Source organism: Haliotis rubra, unplaced genomic scaffold (genome assembly GCF_003918875.1).
Source record: "Haliotis rubra isolate DU_JTF1 unplaced genomic scaffold, ASM391887v1 Scf435, whole genome shotgun sequence".
Classification (NCBI taxonomy): domain Eukaryota; kingdom Metazoa; phylum Mollusca; class Gastropoda; order Lepetellida; family Haliotidae; genus Haliotis; species Haliotis rubra.
The window spans coordinates 858,833-878,727 of record NW_025767119.1 but is presented as its reverse complement, the minus strand read 5'-3'; the positions used below and the strand labels follow the sequence as shown (position 1 = coordinate 878,727).

Here is a 19,895-nt window from a genome sequence, read left to right as displayed (position 1 = left end):
TTATAGGGCTGGTCCTTGCGAACAGCAAGTGCAGCATGAGTTGCATGAAAAACACGGAGAACACCGTACCATCCCCGAGATCAGGTTGACTTTTTGAGACCATTTCGTGGTTTCAATTGTGAGTTTGGGAAGGAATGTCTTTGCTCAGGTAAAGTTGGAAATGTTGTCAAAAATATACAATCAAAACATTAAATGAGTTTACAGTTATCCGTTTCTGAGAAGGAAAATTCCAAATAGTATATAAAATATAGTATATATGTATAGTCTCTTTATCATTTTGTATGATTTATGAGAATAAAAAATCCTGATTCCTGATTCCTGGTACAGGAGACAAGATTGGGATGGTGTTTTGATCACTGACGAGTCGATATTTTATCTGGGCAGCTCAGATGGCAGAGGTTTACAGACGCCGGGGTGATCGGTATACCGCCACGTGCATTGTTCAGCGTCGACAGTTTGGTATACATCGCACTGTTAATGGTATGGAGAAGCATCACATCTCATGGTGGGACACAATTTGTCATTGTCAATGGCAATCTGATAGGTTTGCAATACAGGGATGAGGTCATTGGGACTCATGTGCAGTCGTTCATTCAAGGACAGATGCGTAGCTTCATGCAACAGACAGATAATGCCTGTCCACACGTCGTTCGTGTTGTGACAGATTCCTGAGACAGCAGAACATTCCAGGACTCCCCTGGCCAGCTGTTTCTCTGGAACTTTCCCCATACCGACTATGCCCCAACGGTATGATAACCGCTCAGGGAGCTTTGCTAGAATTTTCTTGTTGTCTCGCTCGTCATTCCAGATAAGACCGCCAATAGTTTGCATGGCAATTGAACACTGTCCAAGGTAATCATCAATTTTCCGCAATGCCCCACGGTTCTGATTCTGCTTCAGTTCGTGCTACTTGCATCTCTCACTGTCCTCTTCCACTTGGTTTGTGTCACACAGGTGGCACTGCTGGTGAAACTGTCCAGGTATCCCACCAGGGAGTATTCTTCACAGGTTTGGAATAAAACCCGCACTGGATGTTGAACACTGTTGTCTGTAGAGGTGGATTCTTGTTCTTATCGGCGACAGGAGATGCTTCTGGTTGAGCACATTTGTCCCAAAAAGAACAGCTTCTTCTCACCAATGAGCGTCTCCAGCGATGGCACTCCTAGAAGTACACTGCATATAACCATCCCTGTGTGTCGTGGTAACCCTTGGACCAGCTTCAGTGCAAATCGCTGAGCTTTCTTGAACTAAGATTTTTATGCGTGAGATGCTATTCCAATGTTCACATCCAAATAGAGCTTTTGGAATGCGCACTGAGGGTAGAGTTTAGGCCTGTTGCATGACAGCCTGGTTCGGTGAGCACCATAATGGATGACGTTATCTTTGAGCAACTGTCTAACGTTCTTTCCCAGGAATTGAATGGGGAGTCAGGAATAATTCCAACATGTTTGACCTCTCTAGCCGGGGGCACAACTTCAAGGTAAAGCTCTTCCTCCGGATTGTTTTTTTTTCTTTCTTTCCAAACTGCAGGAACTGTGGCTTTGTTGGGGAGAAGGTTAACCTCCACAGGGAGCTGTATTCCAGGCAGATGTCGACCATATGCTGCAGGTTGGACTTGATTGGGCTCAGGTGGGCCAAATCGTCCGCTTGTGTGGATACTGCAACGTGCACATCCATAACCATAGCCCCTTTCATACTCTGGTCCAGGCGCCGAAGCTGTCTGTCTATGTCGAGCAGGTACAATTTGGCAGACATCACACTTCCTTGTCTGACTTGACTTGTATATGTTGTCAATAACTATCCATACGGCACTATGTATGCCATGCTTGTAAAGTTTGTATATCAACCCTGCATGCCATGGTGTGTTGAATGCCTTGGAGCTATCGAGAAAGCATGTGTTTACAACATCGGATCTCTCTAGATAGTGGTGGCGGGTTTCCTGGATAACAAAGCTCGTGTGATAAGATGAAAGGTCTTTCTGGAATCCATATTGCTCATTGCTAGGGAAGAATGTTGAATCCAAAAAATCAGGAATCCTCTTGCAGAAAACGGACTCAAAAAGTTAAAAGATGACAGGTCTTTTTGTGATTCCTCGATACGAATCTGGGGTGATCTTCGCCTTCTGTCCACCTTTGAAGATCGGTATTATGAGTCCCTTTGACCAATCTGTTGGGATGTATCCTGACATCATAATGACGTGAATAGTGCTGCTAGACATCTATGCAAATGGTCTCCTTCGTAATTCAAGTGTTCATGATGCCGTCTAATCCAGCAGTTTTGTTTGGCTCTAAGCTCTCACAGATGGATTTCATTTCTTGAGTCGTCTTGATTTCGTTTGTGTTCCAGCCTATCAGATGAAGTCTGTTCATCACATTTTCTGTTCCTATTTTCCCTTTAAATACATTTTTAAAATGCGACTCTATGGTCATTGTAAACTTTTTCCCCGATGATCTGCCTTCCTGCTGAAGATGATCTTCACAGTTGGTTTATCTCTTGGTCTTCTATGAATACATTTCTGTGGATCCCCCAATCTGGACCATGTCATTTTCTAGGAAACAGTTGGTAGGTTATCATCTGGTCCGACTTTGACGTAGAATTTTCTTGACTTTCTCCTCGAGCTCTAGTTGGTGCTGTGGCTGTCCTGCTTGCTAAGCTTGTTTCAAACATTTGTCAACACTGGTCCTCCTTTCTTCAGGTAACCCATTGCTGTGCTTGAGGCACTCCATTAATTCTACCGTTTTACTTCAGTGATTTCACACATTCCATTGAATCCCCCCCAAAATCTAATCATGGTCTCTGAATGATTTATTAACATTTTGTATTCTGGTGTATAGTGTCACACGACATCTATTTTTATAAGGGAGATATAAGCATGTATGCCGCTCCATCCTATATGTATACCCCATATTTTATCAGGGTTTTTACTTACTACACCATAGTACAAACTATTGTCTCATATCCACCTATATCTCTTTGTAGTAGAGATCACGCTCTTCTTATAGGTGTATTCCCCTTCACTGTAATACGCTCACAAGTTAGTTATAGTCGTTTGTGTACCCAAGTATTAGCACACTTCTTTGCTGGTCAGAGGCTATATGCAAACTCTCAACATGCATCGTTTATTGTCCTCTGCGACGTCCGCGAGTTTACATTATACCTGTATGGTTATTATCAACAATCTGGTTGTGTATTTGCTTACTATTCTGAATCATTTTCCATCCAGTCTCCTTGGACGCTAGTTGGCGCCGTGACATATAGCATGATTGTTTGTGGAGATATTGAGACTGACACACCTATATTACGTAAAGTGTCACTGGGGGAATCCATTTAATCAGTATAATATGATTGTAATGATACCAATTAAGTTGCTCTTTACAATTTATTACCAAAGTTAAGGTAACATTTAGAAACTCGTTATAAGTTTTCATCACATGCCACCTATCTTTATGAAGTAACAATTCACATTGTAAAGTGTTTCACCCCAAGAGAATGGATGTCTCTCTCGGAAATCTAGTCGGCGTACAATATCGGGATCATATTAAGTAGTATACACAATGGTGGTACGGGACCAGGTCCCCCCCAAGGGCTCAATTTCAACAACTGAGCCCTTGGGAAGTCCCTAATCCCGTACCACCAATGTGTATATTATTACTGAGTTGCATGCAAACTTTGACGAAAATTGGTCGAATAGTCTCTGAAATATTTACTTTTAAGTGAGAATGGGGTCGGTCGGGAAAAATCAAGGCCTTTCATTCACACACACACAATGATGACAATTATCATACAGTGGGCGATCGAAAAGTGACTTTGTCGTGAGGTACGATCATCAACTCCTCTCTGATGAATGGTCTCGGCGGCCCGTCTTTCAAGTAGTACAAGTTCGCTTCACCATATTTGATGTCGACCAGGTCGACGTTGTACGTTTTCACGGACCATATCAGATCGGTGGTTTTCTGCTGTCTCCCTCGTATTCGCCAGGCTCGTACAAGTATCTGACAGGGTCTGGTAATGTTTTCTCTGTTTTATCGCAACGTGCTGCTGACGATTTGGTGTTGTTAACAGATTTCATTTTGATGGCTTAGACGGGTCTCTTGCACATGAGTCTTGTGACTTCGTTGTTGATGGCATCCATCACTCACGGTAAGCGTACGACCCATTCAGTGTTTCTGTTTCTGGGATCCATTAAATCTGCGAGTATTGGTGCGAGAACAGGCGTTAGGCTAGGGTGCGATTGAATCTCTCAACGATGGCTTGGCTATGGTGAGACAGGATCTCTGATAGGTATTCTTGTAATGGATGATTTGAGTTTCGCCCATGATTAACTTTATGATACATTCTTTTAGCGGGTAAATGACGTTTACCAACATATTACATGCATCAGTCTGAATCATTTTTCACTTAAAGGTCTCAAATAAGAATAGACTTGGGATTAGACAAACTATAAATTAGCAATGGAATGAGAGGGGTGTGGCCTATAAGCAGTGCATTTGCACCTGACCAATAATGTTTAATTCGATTTGTACTGGGAGAAAGAAAACATACCAGAGGTTTCCTCAGACGATGCCTCCTGTGGAGTTGAAGTCTTGTGTTCCACTCTGCATGGTAGTTGCTGAAGTTTTGGTTTCTTACTGGTAAGAACGCTGCTGACCATCTTCATTTGTTCATCGTGTACTGCAACACCTTCCCCCTTGATCGACCCAACCCTACACCCAGGTCTATATTTCCCATGTAGTCACACAATCGACCCGGCCCCTCAGCAAGGCCAATATATCCGACACTTGTTACATTGAGAGGGCAGAGTGGTAGCCTAAATATATATTGCTAACAGAGGCGTGAAATCCAACTCGCACACTCCGTCACTGACTCTTACATTGAGTCCCGCAATGAAACTAGTGTTTACGTTATCATGAAAATAGATGTGCATTATACACTATCATGAATGTTGCAATATGGACGAGGAAAAGTGGTTTGCGGAATCATTTTATTAGAGACATAATGCATGTCGTTCCATGATCCCTCAGATCATCACTGACAAGACTGTTGGAACAGAAGATGTCATTTACGAGTGTAACCTCCAATGACGGCAACACAACGTCCCTCCGATTCATCTGAAGTCGTGCTCGTCTTCCCAGCAGGTAGGCCAGTCCATGACACCGGCGTTACGGCGTTACGTATAAAGTCCTGCATCAAAGAGGCGTAGCGTTGTCATGCTGAAATGTCAGTACAGGACAACGTAGCTGTAGGAATGGCATAAGTAGGGATGTGACAGATACTCGGGTACTCGAATCCGGGTCGGGTTCAGCTGGAATCGAGTTTTATTTCTAGGAAAAGGAGAGAACTCTGTAATGGCAAGGGCAGATAAAAACTTTCTTTCATTATTGAACACACATTTGCACCATTGGTATTGTCCGATTAGTGGAGGTTATTATTTCAAGTTTTCAATAAAAATATCCTTCAACTCAATTGAATATTCAGAAAGTTGACCGAAGCGTTTTATTCCTTACATTTCTGGGTACTCGATTCCAATTCGGGTCAGTACATGCGGGTACTCGATTCCACTTTTTCCTATCCGTCCCTGCCCTAGGCATAAGGACTGGGGTCAAAATATGATCCCGATATTGTATGGCAGCTAGATTCCTCCAGTCTACATCCTTTCTTTTGGGGTTAAACTCTTTAGAATGTGAATTGTTACTTCATAATGATATGTGGCACGTGATGAAAATTATAATCGAGTTGAATAACACTAAAATTATTTTGTAGAGTCTTACCTTAGCTTGACAATAGAGCTCATTGGTATCATTGCGATCATATGATTTGTCCGTGTTTTAGGTAATATAGTTGCATCAGTCTCAACACTCCATACCATACCATGCTGTTCAGCAAGATACACAACATTAATAAATCATTCAGAAAAATGCTATGTTTTCTTAAAGAAATCTATGAATTAGATGTTGTTACTGGTTCCGACACTCTGGGGAATGGGTTTTGGAAATCAAACAGGAGAAGCGAGAGGAAAGGGCAGAGAGGCTTGAATAGAAAAACATTAGTGAGACAGATAGGGATGATGATATGCCGATTGATGGAGTGGGGGAGTCGTTGAGAGTTAGTAGGAAGGAACCTGACATTATAAAAAAACTCCGTGAAAGGAATAGAACATGGAGAAAGAATAACAAGGAGAGATAGGGGTGTGGTCAGGGCCTATGTGATTCTACGGCACTTCGTTCAACACATTGTATACATCATAGTTGTGTAAGTACTTGCAAAAGAGTTAATTTTGTATTCTGGAATATGTCCGGACTTTTATCAAAGCTTGATGATCATGACTGTATTCAGTTTATATTATCACATGAAATCATCGGATTGACTGAAACATGGATTAAGGGTTCTGGTCTAAAATCAGTTTTTGCTGACTATTTCATTTATATGAAGGATGCTGAGAAAACATCTGCAGCTGGGAGACTGTCTGAGGGCATACTAGTACTAGGAGAAGGTGAAGAAGAAGATGAAGAAGGAGGAGAAGATGAAGAAGGAAGGAAAAGCAGAAGGAGAAGAAGAAGAAGGAAAAGCAGGAGGAAGAGAATGGTGAGTATGGTTATTCCAGCAACATCACTGCAGGGACAACAGAAATGAGCTTTGCATATTGTACAATGTTGGGAATCCAAACCGGGTCTTCAGCCTGACGAGCGAACGCTTAAACCACTCGGCTACCCCACCGTTCTCGGAGGAGGAGGAGAAGTAGCAAGAAGAAGGGGGAGAAGAAGGAGAAGTAAACAACATACAGAATTGTGTCACACATATAAAGGTGACAGTAAAGATATTGAATCTGTAAAGCGACACTCAAACACCATAATTATACATATCAATGATAACTTCAGATAAACACATCAGATATATACACAACATTTATAGACGGCATAGTAACATATCGGAACACAGGGAAATTCAGGAAGAACATATCAACAATATTAATCAATATTAATTAATATAATTCCGGCTCACCAAGTTAACGTATCAATGCAAATGCCCCAGTGGAAAGAGAACTTTGACCATCAAAGTCACCTGACTATCATACATGAAGGGTTAAAGACAAAGTAGCAACAGCATGAGCATCGATCTACACAACTGAGATATGATGACAGGTGCCAACCAAGTCAGCGAGCCTGACCACCCGATCTCGTTAGTCTCTCACGACAAGCATGGGTTACTGAAGACCAATTCTAACCCGGGTCTTCACGGGTGCGAATTTTGTCCCACAATGGGATTATCAGAGGTAATATTCCATCATGTGCCACTATATGTGATTATGAACAGTTGCATGGAAGTAACATCAGCCAGTAACATATGATCGTAATGATACCAGTGATGTTACTGTTAATAGTCTTTTTGCCAAGTTACTTTAACTGTCTACAAATGAACTACAGTAAGTGTCTTCTAACGTATCTATAAGTGTTCATGGATTGTAATATCTTTGGAAATTGTCACTGTTTACATAATAGTAACACAATTCAGTTTGAACGCATACAGTTCCTTGGGTAGAATAGGGCTAAGGAGTAGCCTGGTTGATATGAAAGGCTATTAGTAGTAGACATTGACATGCCGTTAAATATCTAACACGCAATATATCCCAAACTGGCTTCAATTCAAATCCCTCGCACAATCACCTCTGATCTTAATGTTTTGTTTTGACAACAGTCTTAGAGTAGCGGTCATGCTGCAAACGTGGCAGCTTTAGCGTCTCGAAGAATATCACGCTAACTATTACCGAACATGCAATAACACAATGTATTGCACCCGTCTTCCTTATTCATATTTCAGCTGATCACTGGATTCCCGAGGAATGGGTTTTACCGGCAGCAAGCGATCGATTACGATCCATAAAGTGCACGCTTAAGACACTGATCAATAGAAGTAGTTGTCCTTAGCGTGACGGTTTGAGGGTATTTTTATTTCCAAGGCTACAGTTGTTTGTCTGGTACGTTGCTAAAGGTGGAGCCTGAAATATCACACTGAGATAACTGGCACATAAAAGAACCCAATGTAATGTTGTATGCTCCCCAGGGAGTTGAGACTGACAATACGATATGCCGTTGAGATAGACATGCAGTGAACGAGGGAAAAAACTAAGCGCCTTTGAGCAGCTGAGCTGAGCTGGATATCGGCGCTATACAAATGTTAGTATGTGTGTGTGTGTGTGTGTGTGTGTGTGTGTGTGTGCGTGCGTGCGTGCGTGTGTGTGTAATGTAACTGATCTGCAAACATAATACAAATGACTTTGATACAAACCGTCGTGCCCTGCCTTGTCACTAGCTGGTTGTTGTTTAGCAATATTCCAGCTATATATGGCGGCCGTTTGTAAATAATCGAGTCTAGACCAGACAACACAGTTATCAACACTATCGATCTACGCAATTGGGATACGACGCTATGTGCACAAGATGTCGGCGAGCCTGACCACAAATCTACTTCCGCCCAAGATGTACCCAAGGAAACATATACAGTTTGTTTTCTGTTATGCATGTAAGGAACTATTAAGGTGAATCAACTTTTGTTTATGTGGACATAAATAAATTGAAAGGGATCACGGTACAGATATACTCTAACCTTAAAGAAACGCAACGGCGATATAGATAAATGAAATGTCAATTAGTTTTCAAAATTAGTGTTTGAATGTTCGCCATTATAATGCTGGTTACTTTAAAGTACGGTTACGTTTGGAAGTTTCAACTTGCATGGAAATGTCATAGAGAAAAAGTAGTTCGCAATATGCACGTGCAGTTCTGAGGAACCGTGAGCAGGGACATTTGCTATGTGAGGCCGGATTATCACTGCAGCCCAGGATAGGTAGGTCTGGGTACTTCATGTGCTGGATCTAGTTGCAGCTGGAAGTGCAGTGCTTGTATGGAGATAATGTCGGCGCAAACTGTTCGTAATCGTTTACGTGAAACTGGACCTCGAGCCAGAAGACTCTATTTCGGCCCTGTGCTGCGACAACTATATTGACGTCGACGTGTTCAGTGGTGCAATAACGTTCGATTCTGAAATCTACACAACTTGCAAGCTTCAGTGACAATTCACGCTTTCTGCTTCAGAGCCGTGACGAAGGAGTAAGTGTCTATTGACGTCGAAATGAACGTTTTGCCCGGAAGTGTGTCCACCAGGTTGACCGATATGGTGGTGATAGTGTCATGATATGGGGGACCATATCCTGCATGCTGATATCTAACTTTGTGCGATTTCAAGGCAGTTTAACTGCTGTTCGGTACAGAGATGAAATCTTAAGGATTCACATGGTTCCGATCATTGAGGGAGTTGTTTCAGCGATATAATGCCACACACAACGTATGTCGCTATCCAGTATCTTCAGATTGAGAACATTACAGTGCTTCCATGGACTTCCAAAATGCCCGACCTCAACCCCATCGAGCACACGTTAGATCAGCTGTTGCGGGCATTGCAAGAGGAATGGGCCAGAATTCCATAAGTTCGAATTTAAAGACTTATTCAGTCCATTCCAAGACGGCGCAGAGCAGTTTTGGTGGCACATGGTGGCCACAACAGATATTGAAGAAAATGCAAAACTAGGAACGGACGCCTTCACATATAGGGTTTTGTATAAGCTATACGTGTTAACAGACATTTGGTCTTTCATAAGTTGACATTTGGTTGCAACTGATACAGAATAACATGTGTTTTCCGACTTTAAAGTGAACAGATTAAATTCGTGAAAAAAAACTCTGTGTTTCTTTTTGGGAGAGTTTATGTGTTTTGATATTACCTCAAAGGTATAGCCCTGATCCCGTGTCAAAGAGCTATCCTAGTGCTTCGACTGTCGTAAGTATATGCTACAGTATAGGAGGTACGACAGTCGTAGCGCTACGATAGCTTTGTGAAACGGGGCCCTGGGTTTTGTGTCAGCCAGCAGATTGCATCATGAGACACAGTGATGAAGGCTTGACAATTGGAGTGCTGTTTCCGGTAAAGTCACCTCTTGAGATCAGCGTTAATTACTGTTGATTAATGTCCAAACATCGTGTCATTTCCGTCACGCTAATGTATCTCTAATTGTTGCTTTAAGTGTATTATAGCTGAAAGTGGGCGGTTGGGTAGCCTAGTGGTTAAAGCGTTCGCTCGTCACGCCGAAGATCCGGGTTCGATTCCCCGCCGTGATATTGCTGGAATATTGCTAAAAGCGGTGTAAAACCATACTCACTCACTACATATCGCCTTTCATAGCACATTCTGTTGTGTAGTTAAGCTACAGCTGATGCTGACATTAAGATGGTAAAATGTCGAGTCTTTTAGTTCCTCCTGTGTTCCTTGTGTTGCATATAAATTGGGTGCTCGCTGATACATTCATTAATAAAGCAGCGCTCCGAGCACAAATACTGTAAATGTATGCACTTTAAAAGCTGATTACTGCTGCTGTGCTATGGGACTCTGTTCCCCCTCACCCTTGGTGTGCCTTTTCCTTGAGTACTTTTAAATCTGGCATGAAGACCCATCTGTTTCATAATCACTGACAATTGTTCATCCCTTCTTTTGTATGCGCTTATACCCTTCCTTGTGCGGTGTGGAGTTCAGCGCCACATAAATGTCCTTCTTCTTATTATTGTTATAGCATTCATGTGTCACCCAGAAGGCCGAGGTTGAATACCCCACACGGGTACAACGTGAGATGATTACGGCTGTGTCCCTTACATTGCTTTGGTATTGTTAAATGAGGCGGAAACCCCACGGACTGACTTGTGTTTCAAGAGACGAGGTCTCAAACAAAGATATATCTCACTTTATGGAGGTCTATGTTGTAGCGGGACATGCACCAGGTGAACGTTTCGAGTTTCATATTTATTGGAGGAACGTTAAAGATCATAGACAGCTATTTGCAACATGTAAGGAGACCAGTCAATGTTCGTGGGTCGAGCCACATCAACAGAATCCAAAGTTCCTTCTTCTGGACATAAAGATGGCGGTCCCAGTTCCCAGGAACGCCGAAGATCCGGGTTCGATTCCCCACATGGGTACAATGTGTGAAGCCCATTTCTGGTGTTCTCCGCAGTGATATTCCAGGAATATTGCTTAAGGCGGCGTAAAACCATACTCACTCACTTACGTTATATATTCCTAAGTTGTGTTTCAGTTTAAATAAAACCAGTAAATGCACTAGTGTGATTTTCTGGATAATCGATCACATTACTGATAAGGACAAACTGTATGGATGAACAACTTCTTTATTCAGATGATGCGACGTTTCGACACAGATCTGCTTGACGGCCGCAATAAATCCGTATCTAATAAAGAAGTTGTTCATCCATAAAATTTGTCCTGATTCTCCAACTTCTAAAAATGCCGTGATCTCACTACTTCCAGGCAACAACTTCCTTCTTGTACTACAAAGTATTCGGAGCTGCTCAAATACACTACCGGAAGTTCGCTCGGGACTGTAGAGATTGGCGCCATCTATTTGTGAAATAGAAAAGGAAGGTAACCCAGGAATGTGGGTCATTGCCAGTTCAACTTCAGACAAAATTCCTGGCGATCTGCAGTCCGTGTGTATATTGTATTGTTTCGTAACGAAATCACATTTTAGAGATAGATCCTTGTTTTCGATTCTGTTTCTGTGATATTCCAGTTGTATTTATTGTCTTTGGTCGACAGGTTTTTACAATTCAACTTTATTTACCATGATTTAGTAACTTGTTTTAGTCGCCATGTGGATGAAATACTGCCGATGTGACTATACAATTTTACCTCATTCACCCACCCACCCACACTCACTCACTAAAGAGCTACTGGCATCGGCAGCCCATGGTAATTTTAGTGATGTGATGGTGGTCGTCGAAATGCCTGTCCATTTTGAGATATTTAATGAAAATAGATACATCATTTTAATATTAATGATCAATTATAATCACACATTTTTCTGTGTCATGGTAGAATTACTGTTATTGTTATTGAGGAGACAGCCATATTGAGTGAGTGAGTATGGTTTGACGCCGCTTTTAGCAATATTCCAGCTACGTCACGGCGGGGTCACCAGAAATGGGCTTCACACATCGAACCCATATTATGCTTATGATCATCTACGTACATTATGTATATATATATATATATTCCTGTGAACTATAATACCTATCCATCATTGTACAAATGTCTGTATGTCTTTGATGTCTGTAGACAATTCCACTGTGCTAGGAAATCTAACTTTGCATCTATTTTACGCGAATAAGCTACGAACAAGCCATTTGTTGGCTGTATGAAATAACTGTACTACGGGCCGATGGCCTGGTTATCTCCCATTTGACAGACACCCAATTGACAGACACTGAACTAGAAGGTTAATGAGGGTAACACCTACGGGTATAATGGAACAGTCCACTGTCTAGTGAGTAGAGCAGGTGAGCCTGAAACAGGTTCGTTACTGAGAAGTTTGATTGTAGGTAAATAGGAATTTGTTGTGTTTAAATGATAAATGATTTCTCTTCTCAAAATTGTTTTTACCTTCAATTACTATCGAATATAAAACCAGGTTTGTCACTGAGAGGTTTGATTGTGTTTATTGTTAAACTGAAATGCTTGTGATAAACTGTTTTCATATTGCAGCAATACAAATTCAAATTACTGTCTTTTCGTCCATCTTTCAAAATAAATAATATAGCTTCAGTTTTAATACAAGACAAATCTTATGGATAACTACTTCTTGATTTTTGTTATCCATAAGATTTCAATCTTCATTCTACCAACTTCTAAATGCCTTTGAAGAATTTAGCTTCAGTTTGTTCCTGTGTTTTTATTGGACTATTCCATAATAATGTGTAGGTAACAGGTAGTAGATAATCTGTTCACTGAACCGTAAATGTTGTTGTTTTAAGGTGTCTGCGAACTGGCTGTCTGCGTAATGGGAGGACACCGATGGCCTACATACTCCAGAATAAAGAGAGAAAGGACAAACACATGCTTCAATCAGTTCATACCGTACCTGTTTTGTAGCCTCTCTGGTTGTTGCTACACATAATGTTAGCCAGTGATGGGCCAGGCAGGCCCTGTGTTGTCACACTGGGTTTTGATGGGCCTGGCAGGCGCTGTGTTGTCACATGGGGTTTTCATGGTCGGGGCAGGCTCTGTGTTGTCACATGGGGTTTTGATGGGCCTGGCAGGCGCTGTGTTGTCACATGGGGTTTTGATGGTCGGGGCAGGTGCTGTGTTGTCACATGGGGTTTTGATGGGCCTGGCAAGGCGCTGTGTTGTCACATGGGGTTTTGATGGTCGGGGCAGGCGCTGTGTTGTCACATGGGGTTTTGAAGGGCGGGGCAGGCGCTGTGTTGTCACATGGGGTTTTGAAGGGCGGGGCAGGCGTTGTGTTGTCACATGGGGTTTTAATGGCCGGGGCAGGCGCTGTGTTGTCACATGGCGTTTTGGGCACATGGGCGGCGCATAACCTTTAGTTGCAGGGGTCACTGTGGGTTTCCTCCATGGTTTTGTTTGTGTGATTCTGGTTGCGACGGTTTCCGTGGGTTTTACTAATTTTGACGATTTCGCAGATGTTGTGAATGACGCAGTTGATGATGGTGTCGATGATGTATCTGCTGCTGATGTATCTCGTGTTATTGGTGATGTTAGTGGTGTTGGTGATGTTGTCGCTGATGTTGTGAATGACGCAGTTGATGATGCTGTAGATGATGTATCTGCTGATGATGTATCTCGTGTTATTGGTGATGTTGTCGCTGATGTTGAAGTGGTTTCAACTTCCTCAGTAGTGTCCCGGAATAATGTAGGTATAGCAGGAATAGCCTGCAGAAGGTTATCATATATGTTTGACAAATACAAAAAATGTGAAACTAATGTCTAGATTCAGGTTGTGCTTGTTTGTTGCTTCACACCGTACTCAACAATATTTCAGGTACATGTGGCGTTCGATTACAAATCGTATCTAAGCCAGGCACTCCATACTCCAGCGACTGACATCATGAGCATTGATCTACACATTTGAGATATGCCCCGACATGTCAGCGAACCTGACTCAATGGTAAGTGACGTCACAATGGACTGCAAACATTTCGGTGCAATTATACCATCCGATTGACGGCGACGTAATGGTAATCAATGACATCACAAACGCTTTCAAGTCAATTTCACTGACGCGACGTTCTGATCTTAGCCTGGTGTCCCCCGCCGTGATGTTGCTGGGATATTGCTAAAAGCGGCGTAAAGCCAAACTAATTCAGTCAGTCAGTCTGATCTTATCATAGCCATATCTCCCGTTGAAGTCTGCTTTGATAGCTCGTGTTGATAGCTCACCAGGTACAGCAAACTGTAGAACCCTCTTCTTTTGACCACTGTAGCAGGAGCTGATGTCCCAGTCGAGGAGGTTGGGCCTGTAGTTGAAGATGTTGTACGTGTAGGTGGTGTTGGACTGAAACCACAAGAGTGACTGAGTGAGTTTACTTTACGCCGCTTTTCATCAATATAACGGCAGGGAACACAATAAATTGGGTATCGAACCTGGCGTGACGAACGCTTTAACCACTAGGCTACACCACCGCCCCGATACCACAAGACTTTTTCAGTCTGAGTAGGATGGTAGACCTCCACAGCAGCTTCTAAGTTGTAAGGGGAGAGATAATTGGTTCAGTTAACTGGTGGTGAGAATGTACCAGTGGCTGGACATTACTGATACAATATCAATGCCCGCAAGCAGGCAAGCAAGCGAGCGAGGGGACCTAGTTCGTACGATGTTTCGCCTGGCCTGAAACTTGCAAACAACATCCTTCTTCGAAATTGACCAGTTCAAGCGAATGCTAAAGACAAAGGTTTTTTACACTGAGTTTCCCTAAGCTACTTTGAGCAGTTTGTTGTAACAGGCGCTATATAAATATGAACTTTAATTATTTTCTTTATTTTTATTATGAATCCCAATATTTTGATATTGTCCCTATCGTTCTCCAGGTAGATTCTGTCATAAACTGTTCAGTCAATACGCCATTCGCCATACTAATATACTCTCCCAAAAATGAAACGTATCATGAAAACTGCAAGTTTATGTAGCAATGAATTAAAACGTGATTCATTTTACAAAAGGTTTTGCTCTGTTTATGAGTCCTATGGTGTTTATGTTTTGAAACATCACAACAAAACGCACCATCAGTAACATACCCGTATTTAACAGCATGATTTTCAATTTCGGCGTGTAGTGTCACAGAATACACAATTCACATTCAATGCACGTGAAAGTTGGGGATCAGATAGTCTCAATGATGGGTATAAAAGGTTGATCGCTGTCTGTCGATTATTCACTGTATTTGGAATATTGTTGACAAACGCAAAATGCCACGTCTAAGTGAAGCCAACCGTCAAATCGCCATTGGTTTGCTTGAAGCTGGCCAGTCTCAACGTGCAGTTGCCCGACGCATGAATTTTCACCAAAGCACCATTTCACGGCTCTGGGAAAGATATCGCCGGCAGAATTCGGTAGCAGATGCCCCTCGTAGTGGGCGACCTCGAGCGACCACTGCGGCGCAGGATCGCTACATCCGGGTACATCACCTGCGTCATCGAACAGCTATGGCAGTACCGCTCGACAAATACCCGGATTGAGGAGGTTTTCTGCACAGACCGTCAGGAACAGGTTGAGAGAGGCTGGATTACGTGCCAAAAAACTTAATTTGGCCCTGTGCTTCGACAACATCGTCGACATCGAGTTCAATGGTGCACCGACGTTCAGGCCTGGAACCTACCGAATTGCTTTCTTTGAGAGGCATTTTAGAAGTTGTGAAGATGAAGGAAAACTGATTTCTATGGATAGTCAACTTCTTTATTGCAATGAGTGCGACGTTTCGGTGTAGGTACTAACACCGTTATCAAGCAGGTGATACAACATGCGATGCGATGATTTGGAGTTTAACGTCGGCTTTTAGCTGAGCCAATGTCGCCGACGGGGTGATACAACAACTGAGGCAAGGAGAATATATATATAGCTGTATAGTAAGTATATACAATTAACAAGGTTGATGTACATTGGGTATTTGATAAGTGATTACAGCATAGGAGGTTGATGTACAGAGTGATTGGTTGTGATTAGAATAAAGTTTATACAGTTGATGAGTTGAGGTACAATAGTTGTGATTACAAGCACAAAGGAGGGAGCATGGAAGCCCGATGGACAAAGGAGGTAGGGGGGGATTACTGGTGGTGGTGTTTGATTAGGTGGTGATAGGCTGACGAGATGAAATAACCTTGATCTCGATTCATGGTGGGGTTGTGGCGTTGGATGTTTATGGCTTCAAGGAGTTTCCTGATTTTGTAGTCTTGTCTGTTGATTTCTAGGATATCGATGTTGTTCCATAGGATGGCATGGTCAGGGTTGGCTTGGGTGTGGTCAGCTATGGCGGATTTGGAGTCGTTTTTCTGGACTGAGGCTTTATGTTCCTTGATTCGTAGTGGGAGCGGGCGGGATGTTTCACCAATATAGAAGTCTCCACATTGACAATCACTTATCAAATACCAAATTTACATCAACCTTGTTAATTGTATAATCTTACTATACAGCTATATATATATTCTCCTTGCCTCAGTTGTTGTATCACCTGCTTGATAACGGTGTTAGTACCTACACCGAAACGTCGCACTCATTGCAATAAAGAAGTTGACTATCCATAGAAATCAGTTTTCCTACCGAATTGCTGTAGAATCTGGTTCAGTGATGAATCACGATTTCTATTGGAACGACGCGATGGAAGAATGCGAGTGTACAGATGTCGACGTGAACGTTTCGCCGACGCTTGCGTTCCCAAGGTGGACAGATTCGGCCGGGACAGTGTTATGATGTTTGGAGCGATCACCTGCTGTAGGAGAAGTGATTTGGTGATGATCCAGGGCAACCTGACAGCTCAACGGTACTGTGAAGAAATCCTACGCCCACACCTTCTTCCAATCATTGATCGTCAGAGGGAGTTGTTTCAACAGGACAATGCCAGGCCCCACACAGCACGTCACACTAGAGACTTCCTCAAGAACCACAACATCAATGTGCTCCCCTGGCCCCCAAGATAACCGAACTTAAACCCGATCGAACATCTGTGGGGTGCCCTGGACATACGGGTGCGACGCAGTAGCCCTCAGCCCTAGACATTTCAGCAACTCGCACAGGCACTACAGGCAGAGCGGGCTGCGATTGGGCAACACGAGATTCTGAGACTTATTCGTTCGATGCCGAGGCCATGCCGTGCAGTTCTGGATGCCCACGATGGTCACACGAGGTATTGACTTGAACCCCACCACACGTCTCCATGTGACACTCAAACTGACTTTCCTCGAGTTGGTGCCAAAGAGGGATAAGTCTGCATTCCCAGTGTGCAATTTCGCTATATTTCATTGACTCATAAAGCCTACAAGATGTTTCAAAATAAACATAAAATACAGTTGAAATTCCTATATGCGTTTCTTTTTTGGGAGAGTATATAATCATCGGGCCGAGCCGAAGATGCATCCATGGTATAGTGGAGATGTATTGTAACGTATACCCTGGAGATTAACGAGGATGTTGGTCGACGTGACAACATCCTCCTACATGTTATTCCGGATACTGACGGTTAGAAGTCATTGTCGTGTAAAGAGATTCCGTTGTCTACATTTGATAAATACTTGACCTTTAGACATGGCAATCGTCTGACGTGATTCGCGCACAACGCCTTGGAGCTAAACGTCAACAAGTAACTAAACCACGTCCCATTATTGTGAAACTCGCGCTGTCGGATGATAAGGTCCGAGCTCTGAAATTGAGACCAGTTCTCAAGGAGAACTTGGAACTTGGACTTGGGAGTTTGACGACACGACTGAGAAACAGATACAAGCCCGGGTTATTCTAATACGCCACACGTAGTCAGATTCAAACACGTCAACGTAAGCGGCAACCGGCGATCGACTCTTCACGTCGGAAGGCGCAAGACGCCTTCTCGTTCAGCACGCCATAGGGTAGCGGCCGAGGCCTGGTCACAAGAACCTATTGTCAATGACATTGCAAGTACTGACTCTGAGAGTGATCTCGTGACTGAAAACACCACTCTATCCCTTTTGTGCTGGAACGTTAACGGGTTGAGGGACAAAATAAACGACTGTGAATTCTTATTAGCTTCGGAAATTCAAAATAGTATGTCTTGTTGAGACATTTGTCGAATATGAATTGGGTGGACGGTTATGACGTTTTCTACAGCCCTGCAGTAAATCTATCTGGCTTTGTTAGACTTTCTGGTTGTGTAATTGTCTGTATCCACAATTCTATAAGCAATATGTCCATTTTACTGTCACCATCAGTTGACAGTTTGATTTTCTTGAAACTGCCAATAAAACTATTTTCATTTGCAAAAGATATCAACTTAATATGTACTTATAACCCACCCACTATTCTAACAGAGAACATGAATGTAACACTGAAAAAATCGAAAACAGTTTCTTATAGAAACCCTTCCATAAATCAGTGATTCATTTACAATTTTCTGTGGAGATATGAATGCTCACACAGGTGAGCAAAATAACCATTATGTTAGTTATAATGATGATATCGGAAATGAACAATCTACAATATAGTGAAGAAGGGGATACCCCACTCGATGACCGCAAATCTCATGACAAAGTTGTAAATAGCTTTGGTCGTACTTTACTATATATCATTTGTTCACAGGGTTTTGTTCATTATATTGAGATTTTTAGCATTGGAGAATGCATTGACTCAGACCATTTCCCACTGGAGTTGACTTGTAAATTTCCATATGCAGACAATCAAATGAACTAGCCGATGGGTGTTATGATAAGGAAAACTTGTTTGGAATGATTCTCTGTGTAAAAACTTTGCCGATAATTTATCTGATAAAATGTTGTCTTGAAGTCAAGGTTTACTTACAATGCTTGATTTTGACTTAGATGGCGCTATCGATGAATGTGTACATATACTTTTAACTTCGTCCGACTGTATGAAGAAAAAGGTTAATACTAAACATGTTAACAGTATAGGGGCGAGGGCGGGTCGTTATCCATAAATTAAAAGTGGGTACCCAAAAAACTACATCTTAAGATTAATAGTCACTATAAATATCTTGGTCTTTTGTTTACCCATGCAATAAACTTGTCTAAAAGTATAAATTATTTAGTATCAAGAACAAGGAAGCCATATTCAACGTTTTGTCTGTTTCATATAGAATTGGAATTACCTCACCGAAAATATTTTACTTTTGGCAAATATGAAGTTTAACATTTTCAGATAGCAGTATATCAAAGAATAATCACGTGCTAGCTGTGTCCTGCAGGTGCGCTTCCCGCTCTTCCAGTCTTGTGAGGAAAACACGGTTCATACCGACAAACAATCTCATTCTTCACGGCGATCCTTCGTAGCCTAGTGGAGTAGTAAGCGAAGGGTTGCGGGTTCGAAACCAGGTATCGGCACTATATGTTGCAAGTTTTTTAATAATGTGATATTTTAAGATCGCATTCAGTGATAGTAAGACAAAGTTATATCTATCTTCAAAACAAGTAATACATACTTGGGAAATCCTTGTCATTATATTCCGTTATATGTTCTCAGTAATAGACACCGATACACAGACATGATGTACCAGTCCATTGTTATGCAAATCAACGAGTAAAACTATGGCTTCTGACATCATGAGCTCATCACGTTTTACACAAAAAGCGTGGTATTTTTAGAAGATACAATGTGGTTCTGAAATGAACAAAATGTTTCATCAACGGCGATTGATCGTCGGTCAGTGCACACAATAAGTAAAACGAATCACGTTATTAAAACTTTCCTTACTTGTTGTTGATTTAATTTCCATAAGGCTAGAAAAGGCATGTTCTCGTTTTCCAATTTGGGTAAATCAGTACTCAAGACGTCAATAACTTTATTG

The 19,895-nt window shown here is 42.1% G+C and overlaps 1 long non-coding RNA gene across 1 annotated transcript; it reads right to left on the bottom strand.

The window, feature by feature from the left end:
- Positions 1-1,835: 1,835 nt before the first annotated feature.
- Positions 1,836-16,615, bottom strand: LOC124289177. The gene is made up of 4 exons (XR_006901615.1): positions 16,482-16,615; positions 9,076-9,080; positions 3,832-3,837; positions 1,836-1,848 (listed from the first exon to the last, which is right to left on the bottom strand). It is a non-coding gene; the product is annotated as an uncharacterized LOC124289177 (long non-coding RNA).
- Between the last annotated feature and the right edge of the window lie 3,280 nt (positions 16,616-19,895).